The 7,916-nt window shown below is 39.4% G+C and overlaps 1 protein-coding gene across 16 annotated transcripts in view; it reads right to left on the bottom strand.

The window, feature by feature from the left end:
- The window catches only part of nrxn3b (neurexin 3b), a 444,405-nt gene that overhangs the window by 306,920 nt on the left and 129,569 nt on the right, over positions 1–7,916 (bottom strand). For 14 of the 16 annotated variants that reach the window (XM_020618120.1, XM_020618130.1, XM_020618128.1 and 11 more), the window contains exon 1: positions 2,879–3,108. The exons of the other annotated variants lie outside the window; for them this stretch is intronic. The gene's annotated coding sequence lies outside the window, so the exon portion shown is untranslated. Of the gene's footprint in view, positions 1–2,878; positions 3,109–7,916 lie in introns of those variants that run through there. 16 annotated transcript variants of the gene reach the window in all.

The raw sequence follows: 7,916 nt of genomic DNA, 5'->3' as shown, positions 1-7,916 counted from the left end.
TATATAGCTTTGCTGAGTAAATTTAAACAGAACTGAATGAATAAAAGCAAAGGCTGGTGAGCTAGTTAATATTCCACATCAGTGTCATCTCAGTTTCAGTGATGGAAATAATTTGAATATGTATTCATGGAAAGAAATAAATATACAGTATATATATATATATTAACTAGCTCACCAGCCTTTGCTTTTATTCATTCAGTTCTGTTTAAATTTACTCAGCAAAGCTAGAAATTATTCACATGGTGAAACCTTATATGTGTGTGTACTCTTCCAGCCCTTTGCCCTTGCAATTGTTTTGGCAGTGGGTTGTCCACCAGACAAATGCATTGTCCAATCATGTCAGTAGCACAGAACCATGCAACTCAATAGGCCCTTTAACCACCTGCTCTGAATAGTTAATCTCGCTGCAGCAGGCGAGTTATTGAATTCTAGTAACTGATACCTATGCTAATGCATTGTGTGTGTACGCATGTGTATCTCTTTGCAGGAGTGAGCTTGTGTGTACTGTATGTCTGCCACAACACTGAGTTGCCTACTGGATCATTGTCTTTCTCTTAAAAGTTCCCGGTGAGACAGCAGAGGGGTTAAAAGTTTCTGTGTGGTGAAAACAACCCTGAACACAGCTGTGTCAATCCAAACCAGCAACCACTGAGAGGATGTGCTGTGTGTGTCCCTTCACAAAGACAAGCTGGATATGCCCATGAAACCTGAGATGCCAGTCTCCTATGAAGGCTGACCTTAGCCTCTATTCAATTAACATGACTTATTGTGTGTATTGCCTAACTGAGGCATCAGGTGTCCCTGTGAGCCATACAGACAATACTAACAATGCTAACATGTTGTCTGTCAGTTAACTAAAGCACCAATGGACATTTCTTTCCTCCAGAGTAAGAATTTTTTTTTCACAATAACATCACTCACATCTAAAACAAAATGCAACATTATAAAATTGACTGCAATACTAGTTCATATTCAGTTACTTTTGACACACTGAATGGCCCATCAGCTATAGCCTATAAAAAGTTCACTACCTAAACTGATGTCAGAACTGTCCACTTGCTAGCCTGTGGGCTAAGCTGCTGTAAAAGAGGTTAATGTGGTGGCAAGTCAAATTTCATACTCCTCTCAGGCATGTTATGAAATATGCCCTTCAGCAAACAACACACCAGACAGCATACTTAGCATTTCTCACTCTGGGGGTGGCAAAAATGCAAATTAAGAAGCTATTTTGGCTACTTAAAGAAGGGGGTTACATTTGTTTAACTAACATAAACACATTCCAAAATGTACTTTGACGTTGCCGACCTTGAGCAGTAATGTTAGCCAGCTCATGTGAACTACTGTATATGTATGCCACAATAAGCACATATTTTTCGTGATATATACACGTTGAATTATTGAATAGAGCAGAGTATGAGATGACCTGCTTCGGGTACCGTCACTGACTGGCTATAAATGATGCATTATGCATCCAGCATAGGTGCAGCCAAATTATTGACATGTTTTGAAATATAGCCCTCATTTCGCACTGGAGATCCCTCTATCCCCCGCTATGCTCCTTGTCTATCAAAAACTTCAGCCTGGAGGAACGAATTAATCCGATATCAGTCACAACACACAAGGGGCACCAAGAGGTCGCCAGCAAAAAGTGGGTAACTGATCCTTTCAACATTGCCATTCACTAGACAGTGAGAAATGTACTTGTATGTGTGTATTGATCACAGGTAATTGTATCTATAAATCATTAATCATGTAAATCTTCCTTGTTTCCCAGGACAGTGAAAAATAGGTTTAACTTCATCTCAGTGCCACAATTTGGCACATCCAGGTTCTTTATTATCATGGAATTAATGGACACATTGCAATGGTTCCTTCTGTCTGTTACCCAGTGAACATCCCTGCAGAAGTCTAGATGTTATTGCTACAAAATAGTCTTGTTTTTAACCATGTACTATGTGATATTAGAAAATAGCACACAAATATATCAGCAACATGATGTAATTCTATATAAGTCTACATTAAATATTGTAGGCTATAGGCTAAATTATAATGGTGAACAATCCCTGGCCCCAAAAGGTGCTGATGAGTCCATACAATTTTGCAGAAATAATAAATTATAGTGATTCTATACTGTTTCTATTGCAAGTCCAGTTGGATTTTCCCAATCCCATACACAAATTCATTGGAATTAGTAGCATTCTTATAGACAACAAGAGGAATTTCTATCTGTTTACTGAATATTTGAAATCTTCAGCTGAAAGTAAAACGCATAAAACTGCCTCGGAGTCGTGCACCGATGAATAAAACAGCAACGCTCCAGGTTTCCCTCTGCTTTTCGCACGGTGGCAGTCTGGCTGCTACTCAAAGGTTTACGCCTTGTTTGACAAATTATTAAGTGAAATATGAACAAGAGTAGAGCTTGCATTCTTTGAAAATCATTTGTAAATCATTAACACTCCTGCCACTTCTCGTGCATGCTTTGGGCATATTACACGGAGCCGACCCCACTACGAGACGCGGATCCGTAAGATGAAACTTTCCGTCTCAACGCGCATCACTCCTTCACCACAAATATCACTAATTCGGCTTTGATATGTCAGTTTGATCGCTTGAGAGGTACTTTCCCCACAAATCACCCGTTCCTCTGTGGTTAAACTGCGAGTGAGAGCTTTTAAACTAAACATCCAAAACATCCCAGAGCGCTTAAACCCCCATCTCTGCCCAAACTCGGCAATTCCAAGTAAAATTCACGGTCAATGTAAATTCTTGCAGCAGAACTTCAGAATCCCTCAAAATAAACACCTCCTCGGTATACCTAATACATGTTGGACTAGATTTTTAAAAAATCACGAACAGCTCAGTTTTAATCTGCTCCTACCTTTTCGTGCAGACAGACGATTCCGAACGGGAAAATCTTATGTATAAATTATAAGCAAATTATAATAATCCACATCAAAATTCCACCCAGAAACCATAGTATTTTGAATTATAGCCTCTCCGGGGCGGTGAGATGATGATGCTGATGATGAGGAGGTTATTATACGCAAGGCGCGGTGGATGGGAAGGCAGCGGTCTTCCTTCCGCCGGCTCAGTGAACGCGCACCTCTCAGCTCGGCTCACTCAGCGCAACTGATGATGGGCCCCAGGATTTCTCCCACCCTGACGCGCTGACCCGCCTTCAACACAATACTCTGCACAGTGGGGGGAAGAAATCATTCTATTTGGAAAGAAACCTGAGAAATTGTTCCTCTGGGCAAATTACCAAAACTGAAAACTCTTTATTCCTTATTCAAGCCTTTATATGCTCTTTGCAGTAAATTTCCACAGTTTGTGCCTGGACAGGGTGCACAGGAAGTACTCTACAGATCCCATGCTCAGTGAGAGCCCACTAGATGGCAGGGATTTAGATTTTTCAAAACGAATTTTTTGCACAATCATAACCACAACCATCTAGCCTATATAAGACTGTCAGTGGTCACAGTGTTGGGCTGATTTACAGTGTGACAACTGACCATCTAGGGATGTTTAGGCTTCAGCTTTCCTTGTCCTGAAGCTACGTCTGGGATATTAGTGTTGTAGCTTTTTAGAAAAGTGAATAACTAATCAAAATGTGACTTGTTTTATTGGAAAATTTCAGATGTTAATAATGAGCCAGAAGAATCAGTTCAGAACCTTGGACAGCGCAATGGCAATACACATGAATCTGGTACAACAGGAAAACACTTCCAGCTCCGTCCAGGGTTCAGTAACTGGGACAGCACCCTGGAATTTTGCATGTTGTCCCAGCAGACCAGCACTGCTCTGCCCTCACATAAAATACCACAGTACCTATTAGCCTACTTGTTTTTAGTGCATAATAATAAAAGGCTGTCTGCAAAGGGTTGTGCTAGTGTGCAGCAAGCTAACATTTCCTGTTTGCATCACTACTAATACTACTAACTACAGCTGCAGCTAGTAATTGTAATAATGATGCTATATCAGGCTGGAACATACAGTATGCATGTATAACAGACAAACAGCTCTGCTGTATTTGGCGCTGTGTTGGAAAAATGGACGGAGGAACACTTTTCCCATGACATCATGGCACTCAGGTGTGGCCAATAAGGTTAATGATCCAGAGCCTTTATATTTGCTACTAGGCATTTGAATGTTTTGCAATAGAGTGAAAAATGTGAAAAGTCTACTTTTTTACACTTACTGTACACCACTGATCATCACATAACATTATTTTTACCCTATCACTTCTCTGATGATGTTTATTTTTGCTGTTATATGCTGTAATACTAAAAACAGAATCCTAAAGTAAGAAAATACGTCAAAAATAAACTTAAAAAAAGCATAATGAGGACATTAAAGCAACAAGAAAAAATAGTCCAAGTAATAAAGTAATTTGTAAAATACAATAAGATATTAGACTGTATAAAACAGCACAGAGATAGAAATCAGCAGGATTAAAACAATAGCATCAAACATAAATTTGCACATCTAACTTCTGCTGCCTTCAAAATTTGAGCTTTGGACTGAGGGTCAGTCAGTAAGATCCTGCCCGAGGGTCTTGACCTCATCACTGACATATAACAATCAAAGAGGTCTTCATATATCTGGGCATCAGACCAAATGTACTGTAAATATACATTAAGTGCTTGCATCCGATGGCAGGATGCTAAATCTAGAGATACATGGACTCTCTAACTTTGGCACCAGTTCAAATCCTAGCTGATTCATTGAGAAATGGCTCCAGGCATGAGAGTGACTTTTGACTGAGGTAAGACTAGAAGGAGAAGAGAAGAAAGGCATCAGTGACCCTCTCTTGTTTTGTGAAGTATAAAAACTTGAAGAGACCACCAAGAGCTGGAGATATATAAAACGTGCTATGTGCATGATAGCTCCTAGAGGCCCTGTACTGCCAAATGCATTTTCAAGTATTTTATCTATTGACATATACATGTCAGAACCTGCTTTAGTGACTAGCCCTTGACCCAAAACTTACTTTTAAAGTACCTGTCAAATTGGACTTATGTGTGTTTAGATATAATCCTAAGAAAATCATTTCCTTACAGTAGGTCACCCCAAAAGTGCATGTTTTGCCTTCACAGAGCAAACCTAAAATACAGCCATTAGGGACCCCCTGCCTGTCAGGTTTGCTCGGCCGCTCTGCCTCCCTCACCTTTCCTACTGTCTCTTGCCCCATTACTCTTATCACGTTCACCTGTTTCTCACTTATCACCAGCTGCACTTGATTAGGTCACTCACTATATACCCGGTTTCACTCCTCAGTCACTTGCCAGTTCTTTCTAGTCACTAGGCCAACCTTACTCCGTGCATTGTCATTGTTTTTGTATGTATTTATCCCCTAGCCAGCTACCGTTTTGTGTTTCCCCGAAGGACTGTTCCTCCAGACCGTGGCTCCACTCTCTCCTCCCAGGCAGGTCAATGCACAGTCGCCTATCTTTTTCCACTATTGCCTCCATCTCTCTGTCTCTACCTTCAGTAGCCACCATCACCACCGACCAGCCCAGGAGTGACCAGCCTACGCAGCTCGGCCCAGCTCTCCATCTCCTCACCTCCTGCGGTTGGTAAAACACCCGGCTACTACTCGTCTACAGGACTACGCACTATTTCCCTCTGAGTATTGTCACTACTGTGTTCACTGTATATAATAAATCATTGCTTGCACCGAAGTTGGCTACCTGGGTCCGCCTCTTTCCTCGTTCTCACACTGACTGGTGCGAACGGCTCCTAACACTGCCATGTTGACTAATATGAAATTTCATTATGTATTAGCAGAATATACATTCTATAATAAAATTAGAGTTTGAGCCAGGACAGTAGAAACCCAGAGACATTAACCCACTGTTAGAGGCGGTGAATTACAACTGCATGATGAACAGTGTTAAATGAGCCACTAAGGTCCAATAGCACTCAGATGAAACTATTCTCCTGCATCTGCTGTAATATTGAGGTCATTTGTTACTTTGAAAAGGGCTGCAAGGCTGAATCCACATCTGGGCCACTCTGGTTGCCCTGTTGCTATGTCTGACCTGGAAAGAGTTACGAAAAACATGAAAGCATAACTGGATTAATGGTTTGAGGAATGATGGATTCAGATCAGTCTGCTAGTTGGTTGTCAAAAACAGGACTGGAAGTCATCTAAAATATCTACACATAATTACTACAGTCACTATTCTCGCTACATTTTACTATTGTTAGTCTTAACACATGACAAACTTTATAAAATATCAACATTAATGCTGTTAAGGAGACAAACTATGGCAGTACATAAAGCTTAGTGTAAATCATCCACAAACATTGAAAAGGTAAAAAAGCTAGTGAAAAAAGTAATGACTGTGATATAAATGTAACTTGTGCTTGTCTAATGTCAGATCCTGCACCTGACTGTGGTTTAGTAAGATTAATGAATTTTATAGTCCATACAGCAGGGTGGTCTACTTTTTTATCCATAAAATACACCTGCTACAACATGAAAACATTTTTCTTCTGTTTCTTTAGTTTTAAAAGTCAATCCAGTGATATTAAGTAGATCTTAGGGGCTAATTAAAACAGAATTGTGATGAGAGCATTTCTAATGCACAACAGCAGAAGAAGAATAGGGCAAAGAGCTCCTTCACTAGAGGATAAAAAAGGATGTTTTACTGTACATGCACAAAAACATTCATGACCCACTAAATGCAGAATGCCTGGCCTTCCTAACCTCAACAAAAATGCATGCACAAATCATGACAAATAGAAAGATTTATCCAACAAATAAATACCAAGTGCCCTGGGTTTCTCACACTAAGTTTGCAACCCTGTTTTACTCTGTACTAAAAGGCATAATAGATGAATTGGAACCCTTTGATAATATCTTCAAACTGAATTCACCACAAGCTTCTGGTTTACTTTAATAACACCCCAGCTACTTGTTCTGTAATCATGAATTGAATTTCCAGCTGCTACAACAACTGCTGTAATTTCACATTTATTATATGCACTGATGCAAAAACTGTATTAATCAAAGATAAAGCACACTGCTTCTACGTGTTTAGTCATCATGCAGCAGTTGTGTCAAATATCGCACTGTTCCAAAATCTAAGACATGTCAGGTTGATCAGGCCATCCAGCTGGGCATTCTCACTAGTGACATCTCTTGCTGTTCATCTTTGGTGTTTATTTCTCAATGGCTTGTTATTCTTTACGACCGGATTTTATGTTATTCCCGCTGCGCTTTATCATTTCATGTCATTCATACCTTTTTCTCTGTTGTTGATTTCTTGTTTTTGCCCTTTTCCTGCTCCCATGTAGCATACATTCTCCTATTATATTCTTATATATTTTTATTATATATCTGCATTTGCTGCTTAAAGTGCCTTAGATTTTGTGTTACTTATTCATCTACTTTATATTTCTTTTGTATTGTGTGGCATTCATGTGGACAGCAAAGTAAGAATTTCATTGTACAGGGAAACACATTTCCTAACTCTGCATATGACAAATAAACACTTTGACCTTGACTTGACTTGACTTTGACATGCTGAAATGATGTGTGGTAGTATCGTTTTTTCTTTGCGGCCTTTCCAAAGCCAAAAGAAAACACCAGCAAAGTGTAATGTATGGATTAAAGTGTACATTTACTTGCTCTAACATATGATTTGATTGATTTCATTTGATTTGATTTATTCCTTCAAGCATGTAAAACAGTTGATATGTCAACACATGTAATTTCACACATATCCAACAATAATAATCCAATATCAATTTACTTATACCTAGTACATGCTTGAACGAAGTAGGAAGAAGTTAGACTTATCTAGTCCTACCCCATGACATCATCTTACAACTTTTAAGTCCTAAGCAATATCTCTACATAAATAATTATCCTCTACACCACACAAGTAATATACTACAGAATTATTACA

This window comes from Monopterus albus, unplaced genomic scaffold (assembly GCF_001952655.1).
Source record: "Monopterus albus unplaced genomic scaffold, M_albus_1.0 scaffold201.1, whole genome shotgun sequence".
Classification (NCBI taxonomy): Eukaryota; Metazoa; Chordata; class Actinopteri; order Synbranchiformes; family Synbranchidae; genus Monopterus; species Monopterus albus.
The sequence above is the reverse complement of the archived record's forward strand: the minus strand, read 5'-3'. Positions and strand labels throughout refer to the sequence as shown.